This window comes from Patagioenas fasciata, chromosome 8 (genome assembly GCF_037038585.1).
Source record: "Patagioenas fasciata isolate bPatFas1 chromosome 8, bPatFas1.hap1, whole genome shotgun sequence".
Classification (NCBI taxonomy): domain Eukaryota; kingdom Metazoa; phylum Chordata; class Aves; order Columbiformes; family Columbidae; genus Patagioenas; species Patagioenas fasciata.
In genome coordinates this window covers 16485911-16497615 of record NC_092527.1, presented here as the reverse complement: position 1 = coordinate 16497615, position 11705 = coordinate 16485911, and positions in this window count along the sequence as shown.

Below are 11705 nucleotides of genomic sequence, written 5' to 3'. Positions count from 1 at the left end.
TCCCCTGTCCTACTGAGCCCTGGACCTGGAGTCCGCACCTCCCCAGTGTGGCCCCGGGCCAGGCTGGCCACAGGAAAATGTCCAATTTTATGCAATCTTATTACTAGCTCAACAGTGGCATGAGCTGCAAGAACCCTGTATTTGCTGAAGACATAACTTTGGGCTTTTCATCTTCTGTGCAAACCTATTTAAACCCAAATAAAACAAAGGCAGAAAAAACTCTAATTTCATATAGCTTTCTTGCAACAAAAGGAAAAATACCATGGTGGTTATCCTGAGTGTTCCCTAAAAGATTCAAGGAACATAGCAGCTTCATTTTCTGTTGTGATAACTACTGTCCTTATTTGCCTTATAAATTTGTGGGTATTCAAAGACTCATGAGTCCCGGGTCTCTGACCAGAAAGAGGCATGGACCCATAATCCAGTTTTACCTGATCTGATTGAGTGCTGCCTGAGCAGGAAAGTTGGTGCACCAGCAGATGATGGCTCCTCTTGTTCACAGGGTAGACTTTGTTCTCAGACTCCAGGAAGACTGGTAATCAGCAATTTTGGCAGGAACGTTGTGGGCCTCAGAAGCCAGTGCTCATTCACGCTATAACTACCAATGACAGGTGTGGAAACGTATGTTGATTCACACACCACTAGTGCTTTGCCAGTACTGTTCACAGCAAGCCCCAAGGATTCAGCCTCTGCTGAATTCAAAAGCACGGGTCAGCACTCAGCATGGGCTCCTGAGCCCCTTGTCACAGGATCGTTAATGATGTTCTTAAAGCTGATAATCTTTTTTCCTCCTTCCAAATGTTTAGCCCTAAAGTTGGAGTTACTACACTAATTTTAGAGTACAAGTCATAGCATAACATTAATTTTGTTAGAAGTGCAAGGGTGCACTTATCGTCTAGTGTAAAACTATTCACATTATATAAGGGAAAACAAGAAAAAATAGTTTTAGAGATTGAGTAGAAGTTCAGCTCAGTTACAGAAATAACCACAGTTTATGTTTTGCTAGAAGAGATTTTGAAATTACTCATCTATCCATTACCAGGAAGACCCAGGTTTGCTTTCATGTCAAAGCATTATACAAAAAGCTCCTATTCTTGTCATATTTCCCTCCCACACATTTATGTATCTGTTTAAAGCATCACTAATTATTTGCTATTAAGAATGAGCTAATTAGATCTTGCTCTGCGTGAAAGAGATACAAAGTACATAATTCATTTTCCATTACAATAGCTGCAAACAAATGAAAAATTAAATCAAGAATTTCAAGAAAAATGTAAGACCTGACAATGACAAACCAACTATTTTTCAGTTAGCTTGGATGACAAGCTAATTTACAAACCTATGTAAAATATAAATATCAACAATGAAATTAAGTCAACCCAAATATATCATACTTAACTTTTGGTAAATGTAGCCACTGAACAATGTGCAGATACCTCAAATGCATAACATTTACATAACAAAAAATAGCTTGCTCCACCTCCCTTGTGACTATTTAAACAAGAAATTATAATGACAGAACTTAGAAATATTAGTCTGCCAACTAATGTTGGTTAACATTTTCGAATTTATAGTTGAGGTTTAAAAGACTAAACTATGCCAATAGAATAAGAATGCCTGGGGTTTAATATTTTCAATTGAGAAATTAAATGTTTTGAAATTAAACTCCCTGTACTTATACCACCAGATTTTACCTGGCACTTTGGAAAAGATATAATACAGGCAAGGATGCCATATGTGGTTTCTTATTTTAGTTTTTAGTTTTGATAAGCATAAAACAGATCCATCTTTAAGAATAACAACTTATATATGGACTTGAAGTAACCTTTTTTCAAGTCTGTGGCCCTATTTCAACATCACCTCACCTCTTGGCCCCCATTCATACTCTATTAGAAATATTCTTTGCACTGTTTTGGAGAATAAGGAAGAGGCAGGTAATTTTTAAACCTCACTGTGTTCTGCTTTGGCTACAATGCACTCTCCAGATTGATACAAGCGACAAAAATGAAACCATCTTTTATATGGTTCACCATTTGCTGATGACTCAGTTATCCTTCATGTATAAGAAGCTGCAGCTAAAAAAGAATCTGCAAAAGGAGACAGATGAATAGTATGATAGGTATTGGGTTACCTCTCAGTTTGAGGCCAAAACAAGGCTTAATACAACATTTAGGCTTTGGTTCTTTAGATATCTAACAAAGATCTATCTTGTCCTATTAGCAACTCCATCTAGTAATTCTTACCTGTTCAATCTTTTCTTACTATCAAATTTTAAATAATTATTGATTCTTAATGCATTCAATATTGATCATGGACATAATTAGCACTTTCATAAGGAAAATCAATCTCAATAAATAAAGTAATAGAAAAATATTGCCTTCCCTATGTACATAATTTGAGCTGTTAATGTTTTGAAACTGATCCCTTAGCATATATTGTGTTGGATCGCTAAGATTTTTCAGAGTATACAGATAAGGCTCAAATATGCCAAGCTTTCAATATGGCAGTTGTATATTCAAAAAATACCTTTATCTGAAAAGTTGCATTTCTTTCTCATGCTTTTGTAAGTATATTACATTTGGATATTGTACATGTAACTTACTATAGGATAACTTAGAGACATAGTTGTGAATATTGCAAAACACACAGTTCTGTAAAACAATAGTTTAGCTCATATACCCAAAGGTATAACAAATAGTTATCAAACTCCAAGCTGAAAAGCAGTCATTCAGCAGTATATAAATCTCACATATCAAGAATATGGATGTCCCTTGCCTATGTTGTGAAATGACTGAAATACTGTCAAAGATATTAAGAATTCTCTTCTATTAAAAAAACTCAACAAATTCTACCCTTCTAAGGAAAAAAAAAGGCATAATGGCCAAGTTTGGCAATCATTTATACATTTGTTTATATATGCATGTATTTATTAGGTTCTCTTTCTGACTTCAGTAAAAAAACATGCTTATACTTTGAAGAGCTGCTGATGGACAACTGCATTGTATTTATGCTGAGAATATCGTAAAGGACGCAAGTTTCCCAGCCACAGTCTATGCTACAACTTTATCAAGATTTATTAAAAAAACAGAACAAAAACAATCAAAAAGCCCCACAGACAAACAAGCAAAAAAACCAAACCAAAACAAAAACAAACAAAACAAAAACACCCCCTCCCCAAACCAAAAACACCACAAAATTTCTTTACTTCTTTGTCCATTTTGTCTAATAAATGACGTAACCCTTTTTGATGCATCTACCCAGCTAGAATCCCAGTGCATGAAAGAAACCCATCTAAAATATGAGAAATTACATATGTGCAGCAATATACTACATACAAGTTGTTCTGCAAGGGGTAGAACTAGGAAGTTTGTTTTTCTGTGGAGATGCATCTCACAGCTGAGTATTTTGGTAGTGAGCAAGCAGTGGGCAAGCTGTTTCTTCCAAGGTCTTGTGTTACAAGTAAAGACCATTACATTAAATGAACACAGTGAGTCTTTCGAAAACTTGATCAATAGTGCTCACAGTCAGGAAAAAACCTCCAAAATATTGTTCTTGTAACATCAGAAAACTATGAAGGTGGGTTTGTTGTTGTTGTTTGTTTGTTTGTTTTGGTTTTTTAATTACTATTAAATTGCTGTTCAGAATAGAAGAGCACTTTAAAGGTCAATCATTTGCTGAGATGCAAAGAGAAAAAGTCCAAATAAAGAACAAAATGGTACCAAGATTAAAGGACATATAGTCAAGATTGTCTTCTGATGGAATTTATCTATTCAGCCATTAAATTTCTAAAAAAGTAAGCCTCACTAAAAGACATGGCAATGCAAGAGTTTTAAACTGCTGATCTATTAACATTCAACAATTTTATGTCCATTATGAGTTATTTTCTGATGTTTAACTAACCAGTAGTGTTTTGGTATTGATTCCAGGACTGATCAGAGGAAGACCCGTAAGTTTCCCATCCTAGGAGGTTGCTCAGTGGAATTAATGCCAAGTTTTTGATTTTACTATGATAAGACACATGAAATAAATTTTAAAGTACTGCTTATTTTACTTCATTTGATAATATACCAATTAATTTTGTTTGTGACTGTGCTGAAAAGAAACACCCCAAAACAGCCTCAGCTATGAGTTAATTAAGCTTTTTGGTATAGGATACAAATGCCTCAAGGCTTGCAGTTCCAAATGTCTTTATATTAATTTTATTAAAAACACCTTTCAAGAAGAATAAATCTGTTTTGCAGCCTGCATAATTGATGTCAATGTTATATAAAGGTAAGTACTTTTGGTGTGAACATCTGATGAAGAAGTATAAATACAATACATTGCTGCCGTTGTACCATCTGTCAGATACTATGTAATTATGGCAATAACATTCTTTCCAAACACTTGAATTAAAAAAGAGTATATCTGGCAAAGATGATGAATTAAATGCAGGTTCATTCTGGTATCATTAAGTCAGTGATAGTTTTGAAATCCATTCATGCTTGTTTCTACAACTACTATATTGTGCCAGTTAAAAGCTATAGCTTTCTAAAAATATACTTTAATTTATATCGGATAACCTCAGAACTGTAAGTGATGGTCAATGGTCATAGGTTAAAATCTTTAAATTCTCTTCATAGCTTCTTTCTATCAAACCAGAATGTTTTACATAAGCCCTATCATTTCAAAATACCCTAAAATATAAATGGTAGTGAAGTGTACTTCTTTAGGCCTTGCAGAATTCTCACAGTGATGGTTATTATTTTAATCTACATCTTAGGAAGACTTGCTTGGAGTATTTTATACTGTAGAAAGAAATATAGGATAATATTCATTACCAGGCAAATTGAAGAGATACTTTAAGATTCATTTAATATGATTCAACACGTAGGAAAATACAAGAGCTTCAAATATCATGACTAGCCCTCTCTCTATACTACAAAGAAGTAGTTATCATCAGCCATGATCCCTACAACACTGTAGGAACTAATATTCTGCATGTTAGTGTATATGCATATGTATGTCTACATACAGTCAAATATATAAAGATATGCATATGCTTAGCTGAACAGACATAGGTAAGGAAGCATATGACTTATTCAAAAATATATATGCAAAGACATCAGATAATGCCAAAATCTGACATGCTATTGACTTGGTATGCTGCTATGTTCATAATTTTAGATTAATTTAACTTACACAGAATACATATAAAAGTAATATGTGTTCTCATGTGAACTTCAATATTTGTGACTGAACACAGGCTTGAAAATTAAAATAGTATGTCATTTTAATTAAATGAGAAACAAAACAGCTATTCTTGAGAGAATGCTTTTTCATCACCAGTTAAGGATGAATTATGCATATACAAAATATTACCCAAAAATACAGAGCACAGGGAAGTGATATCTAGAAATTCAAGAGACAGAGCTCTTATCTGTGGACTAACATTTCCAGTTTAAATATTCATCTTGGTAACATTTGTATGTGAACAGAACTGAACCATGCATTCCAACAGCCTCATATAGACATGTCATGTCTGAATACATTTTAAATTACAGGAAGTCACGTTCTTCATGTTTTGCTTGCAGTCCTTGTAGATGAAGGTTCAAGATGATAGTAAGAGCATTTGAAACCAATTATTAGACCTGAGCATATTCTTACAGATTACTTTCCTCACTATGTACTCCTTATGTCCCTACATATGTATAAAAATAATCAGCACACTAATGATATGTAATAAGTGGAAAAACTCATATTTTGCTTGTAGAGAAAATATACATGTCTATAAATTATGTAAAATATACAAGTACCTGATATACAGTGTAATACTCTCATTAGCTGTGAGTTGATACCTTTATTCCTTCCTCAATGGATCATGTTTGCCAAGAGATTAGGGCATTGCTAGGTCACGTCATAACCCAACTACAAAGATCATTAACGTTTACCCTGGAGAGGCAAGTGAGCGTGCCTTATACGAAAGTAAAAATCTAGGATATCCTTTACTTCAAAATTCAACCTTAAACGATGGTGTCAGAATTATTGAAAGAAACTGCTTTATCTATTGTTGATCAGGGTTCATGTTTAAACACCATAAACTGAACAATTTGTCATATCAGATAATTTACAAGTCAATAGATGTTGATGCATCCCACAGGAACGAAGATGGTTTTGTTGAAGGACTTTGGGGACGGGTTTTTTTGTTTATTTATTTTGTGGGGGCAGTGCATGTGCATCCTTTTCATCCCTTCTTTTATTTTGGTTTTTGATACTGAATTTTTCAGACATCACTTCAGGTGGTGTAAAGTAGCAGCGAATGAACATCATTTAGCTTTCATGTACTGTAATTCACCTATCATCTTGAAAAAATTCATATTGTCTAACCCATTATAAATTTAAAAGTTGTTAAAACCCCTAAGAGCTCCTGTTAGGACAGTGTCATAACACTTCTAATCAAATAAGCCACTCACACTTCTATTCAATTTTAACCTTTTTTCAATCTCAGAAGACCCTCCACCAGTCACTGAAGTAGAAACAAATATTTCCAATAATTCTTCAAAATGGCTAGTGAATAAAGTATAAATACCGGAAACTTCTTTCCATAAGTAGTGATCTTAATAAAGGAGGGAGTATTATAAATGGAAAGTGGACCACTATGAATTTTTAATCAAAGTTAGGTGCAGCTTCACATCACTGGACTGAAATCAATGGATTTAAAAGCTCCTGGAGATCATTAAATCTCAGTGAAACTTGAGTAGTGTGATTCAACACATTTTCTAGAGAGTCTCCACATGCAAAAGACCATTGCTTTTGAAATTTTCATTTGAACAGCTGCCCACTGCAAACTCAGATTTTGATTGAACCATTTTTTTTTTGTGTTAGACAGTATATAGGCATAAAGGTACCTAACAAAAAGCCCCTCCAAAAAGTATTGAAAATATTCTGAAATCTAATTTCATAGAAAAAAAGATTAAAGTTTTCTTTCAAAGTATTACTTTTTATATATTTTACACTATTTAAGTGTGGAAATCTGGTCACACATTTTTACTTCAGACTTACAGTATGCCATGATATGATATACCATAATAGCATAAATAATCAACTTTATATCACATATGTATATATAACTTGATATAAAGTTTACTGCAATCATGTACAAGAAAATCATGTCCCATCAACAGCATTCAATCATCAGTTTCTTTGATGCAATCTATAGGGTGTCTTTATAGATACACCTTTGAATTTGCGAGCAGCAAGTGCAGCTCTGTGCTCTATCTGTAACTTCAGTAGCCAGGCTCATTACCAGTCTTCCAAGCCCTCCAGTCTTCCTCAGTTGTGAAAACGTAATAAATTGCTTTTTTTCCCTAGTGTATTTAGCCCTCATGAAAAGTGACAGATTGACAGCCTGGGAGACTGAAGTATTCTGCTTAAATCACAGAGAAAAGGAAGGAAGAGTCAATGACAGACTAAGGAACCAAAACCAAATTAACCCTTTGCTCAAATAACCAGCTGAAGAGAGAACAGCAGAGTCTCTATGGATCAATGGCTTACTGAAAACAAAGAAATCTTAATTGTTGGTGGCAATAGAGCGTACTATCAGCAAGTTTGCTGATGACACCAAGCTGGGAGTAGTGGCTGACATGCCAGAAGGCTGTGCTGCCATCCAGCAAGACCTGGACAGGCTGGAGAGTTGGGCAGGGAAAAATTTAATTAAATATTGCAAGGGAAAGTGTAGAGTATTGCATTTGGGTAGGAACAATCCCAGGTTCCAGTATAAGTTGGGGAATGACTTCCTAAATAGCAGCGTAGGGGAAAGGGACCTGAAGGTCCTGGTGGACAGCAGGATGATCATGAGCCAGCACTGTGCCCTTGTGATGAGGAAGGCAGATGGTGTCTTGGGGTGTATTAGAAGGGAGGTGGTCCGTAGGTCGAGAGAGGTTCTCCTTTCCCTCTACTCTGCCCTGGTGAGACCACACCTGGAATATTGTGTCCAGTTCTGGGTCCCTCAGTTCAAGAAGGGCAGGGAACATTTATACACCAGCAAAGAAACTGTGTTTTTTCAAGCATTAGAAGCAAGTCCTTTGAGGTCTAACTAATGCTTTATTTTATATGCTATGGCTAAGTAATAATAATTGTCCATCCCTGTAGAGAAGAACAAGCCTGAAAATTCAATAAAAATGTTGCAATTGGTCCCGACTCATGGCTTGTGTCCTGAAAACAGACTGTAGGCACCAGGAGTGAAAGGGTCTGTGACAGTGAAGAGACAACATGCTGGCTATTGTGTCCCACAAAAAGAAGTACCCTTGGTTTTTGAAGAGTCTCTCCTATAAACAGTCTCGATGAAGTTCCTATCTGATCTTGGAGACTGATAGACCTTTATTGTCATCTTCTGGGAAATGAAGTTCTTGATGAATGTACTTATTCTCTGAGAAAAAGTATTACTTACACTCCGCTAGACTGAGAAGGGAAAATCACACCTATTTTCTGTGATCTGGAAGTGTATTGTCATATTTATCACAAAAAATGCTATATTAATGCAAGGATCTGAACAAGCCTCCAGTGTCTGGACCTAGAGTTTTGACAGAGTTTATCTATATTACTAAATAAACACTCTGGTCCAGATATTTAGTTGACTTTAATCAGTGCTGTTCTACGTAAGTGCCTCAGAACACACCTAGCTTTGAATGGCTACAGAAGGAAATAGAAATACCACTGAAAATTAATTTTTACTTTGAAGACACTCCAAGAACAAACACTACCACAGTGACAGGGACAGCAGATCAAACAATATTTTTTAGAAAATAGGCTGGTAGTTAACCATCAATTTTATTAATAGTAACATATATCATATGTTTTTCCAGACTCCCTTTTTACATCCTGAATATCAAAAATATACAAAGGGTTAATGAGATTTGAAGAACAATTTTAGGTTACTTTCAGTTTAATTTCAATTGTAAACTCATGACAGTGCCCATATTTACTTATAAATTTTGTTATATTTTTTATAAGAACCATGAAATGTTATTTCCTGGAATACTACACTGGACAGATCTCAAAAAAAAAAAAAAAAAAGAAAGTGGGGGGGGGGGGGGGGAAGGAGAGGAAGATTTCTTTCACCAGAATGAATTTCAACTGGAAAGATGCATCACAGAAGAATTGTCAAGGCAGGTGACCAGGAGAATGTCCTTCATCCTCTCCCCTTAACTCAAATATTTTGGCAGTTCCAGCAATGAACTGTGGACATGACCACCTAGAAAGCTTCATACAACTCTGGGATTTCTCTTGTTAGAAGTGCACACACTGCTCTGCTGTACAAGCACATTTGTCACTTGGGAGCTGCACAAGTGTGTGAAAGACTGCCTCTCTGAGCCACACTGGGACATGCTGGTTGCTCTGATGATTTCCAGTGGGCAGGTGTTTCTTCCCTTCTGTTGTATTTTAAGTTATCAAGTGGGTGGCAAAAGCAGATGTTACCATATATACATACACACACACACACATACAGATATATATATATATATGGTGCCCTTTTTCTCATAGTAGTCTAAAAGAAACAGGATTTTATACTTAGAGCTTGATTCAGTCTACAGATTATATATGTCTATCCACATGCATTTATATTGAACTACATATATATATTTTTAAACACATTTGTGAACAGTACACGTATATATTGTATGACAACATATACGCAGACATATACAAACATATGCTTGCATACAGCAACATATATATTTTTATAGATTGAACCAAGTCCAAAGCATAATGCGCTACCTGTTTCGGAATATGCTGCATTCTAAAGGGCATAACATATGGTATACATATATGATCCACATGAATAAGTTTAGACTTTTTTCCCCAAATATTTCTCTGGACCAGATGATACAGAAGCTTACCTTGCATCTCCTGTTTTCCCTTTCTCCTGCAATGCCACATCTTTATTTTGTGTATGTGGGGAAAACTTAGGAAAACCTGAATGACAAGAAGGGACTGAAGAATACCCATAGAAAATGCCCTAGGCAATAAGGATTCAGTATAGTAATTTCAGATAGTACAAGGAGCTCACTGCTGTCACAACAAAGGTGGATTGCCCCCAGTAATGTCACCAAACCTCTACCTAGCAAACTAGTCCCCTAAATACCTTCAGATCTCTACTCCCCTTTCTACTTCAGTAACTAAGCATTAGAGTTACCAACATATAGTGGGAGCAAAAGGCAAGATGAGAAGGATGTCTGCAGTGAAATACCTCTCCCTGTGTAAATGCAGCCACTTTCACCACTGCAGCAATATATTTGATAATGTGTCACTACATTTCTCTTGAGGGCTGCTACTTCTAGTCATTATGTGTACCTCTTCCAGATGATTGATGAACTGGCCCAGTAGACCACTAACGCACACCACAGATAAAATAAAGTGGGAAAATCCCTGTAAGGTATCTCTGTATTAATGCAACAATTTTTCACAGTTCTCTATCAGCAATCTTCATTAATTACTTCATCAGTCTCAACAACAAAATAAAGAAAAATTCTAAGCTTGATAAAACATAGGCTATTAATTATAAAATATTTTTAGGCTTTGATATGGCCCCGGATTTTACAATGATTATCAGGTTTTTCTTAATAAAACCATAAATCAAATATGACTTACTACAAGAAACATTACAAATTACTAGCAGACCTTTAAAAATGTAATAAACAGCTGTGAAAGTAAAAACAATGAAAAAGCATTAAGCTTATACTATCCTCTGTATTAAGTTTAAGTCTTACAAGGTGAAATGCAGCAATTGTGGTTTGCTAAATGTCAACTCAGATAATCGTGTAGGGTTTTGGTGTTTGTTTTGTTTTGTTTTGGTTTTGTTTGTTTGTTTGCTTGCTTTTTGAAGTCCAGAAATTCTTCTGTAAGAGCAAGAAGTAAAATTCACTCAAAGTGTTTTAAAAACAAAAGAAAATTCAGGTGGACTGCCTGACAGCTAGAAGTGAAAATTACATATAACTCAAAGCTAACATTTGTATTACTACTGTTAATTTACTGGAAATTGTAAACCTTTATTTCTTTTTAAAGAAGAGAAATGAAAGTAAGAAAGATGGGTCCTATGTTTTTGTCAGTAGTAGCATGTATTAAAAGGAAGAAATACAGAAAGACCTAGATCACTAACCATCTACAGCTACATAATTTGGAGAAGAAGGGATTGAACTACAAGCACTGCACATCTCAAACATGCATGTATTTAACTGAAGGATGAAGATGTAAAAGCAATACTTTTGCTACTTGAGGTAGTAAGGAACCTGACACAGTATTTAACAATACTTTTATAGAGAACATTCCAGTCTGAGTCAGTCTGCTAGAATGCCTGGAAATTTATTTTTTTATGCCATAAAATGAATATTTCAAAGGACTACAATGCAATTTACTGTCATCAGCTATCCTTACAACCAAATCAGCTACCTTCAGTATCGTTCCTTTGAAAATGGCAAAAAAGACTTCAAGGTGAAATAGCAGTAAGCAGAAGAGCTATAATTTCCAGTATCATAAAGCTCAGCAATAGACTGAGAGATACAAGACTACAAGAAAACTCCTGCTGCAACCACTCAAGTAACTGCCAAACACTACATATTTGTACCTTTATAAAGAGAAGACAGAACTCTGAAATCAGTTTAATCTTTACTTCATTATGTGTGTTGAGATACGAACACTATTATCTGGAGCAGTGATAAATTCAGAAC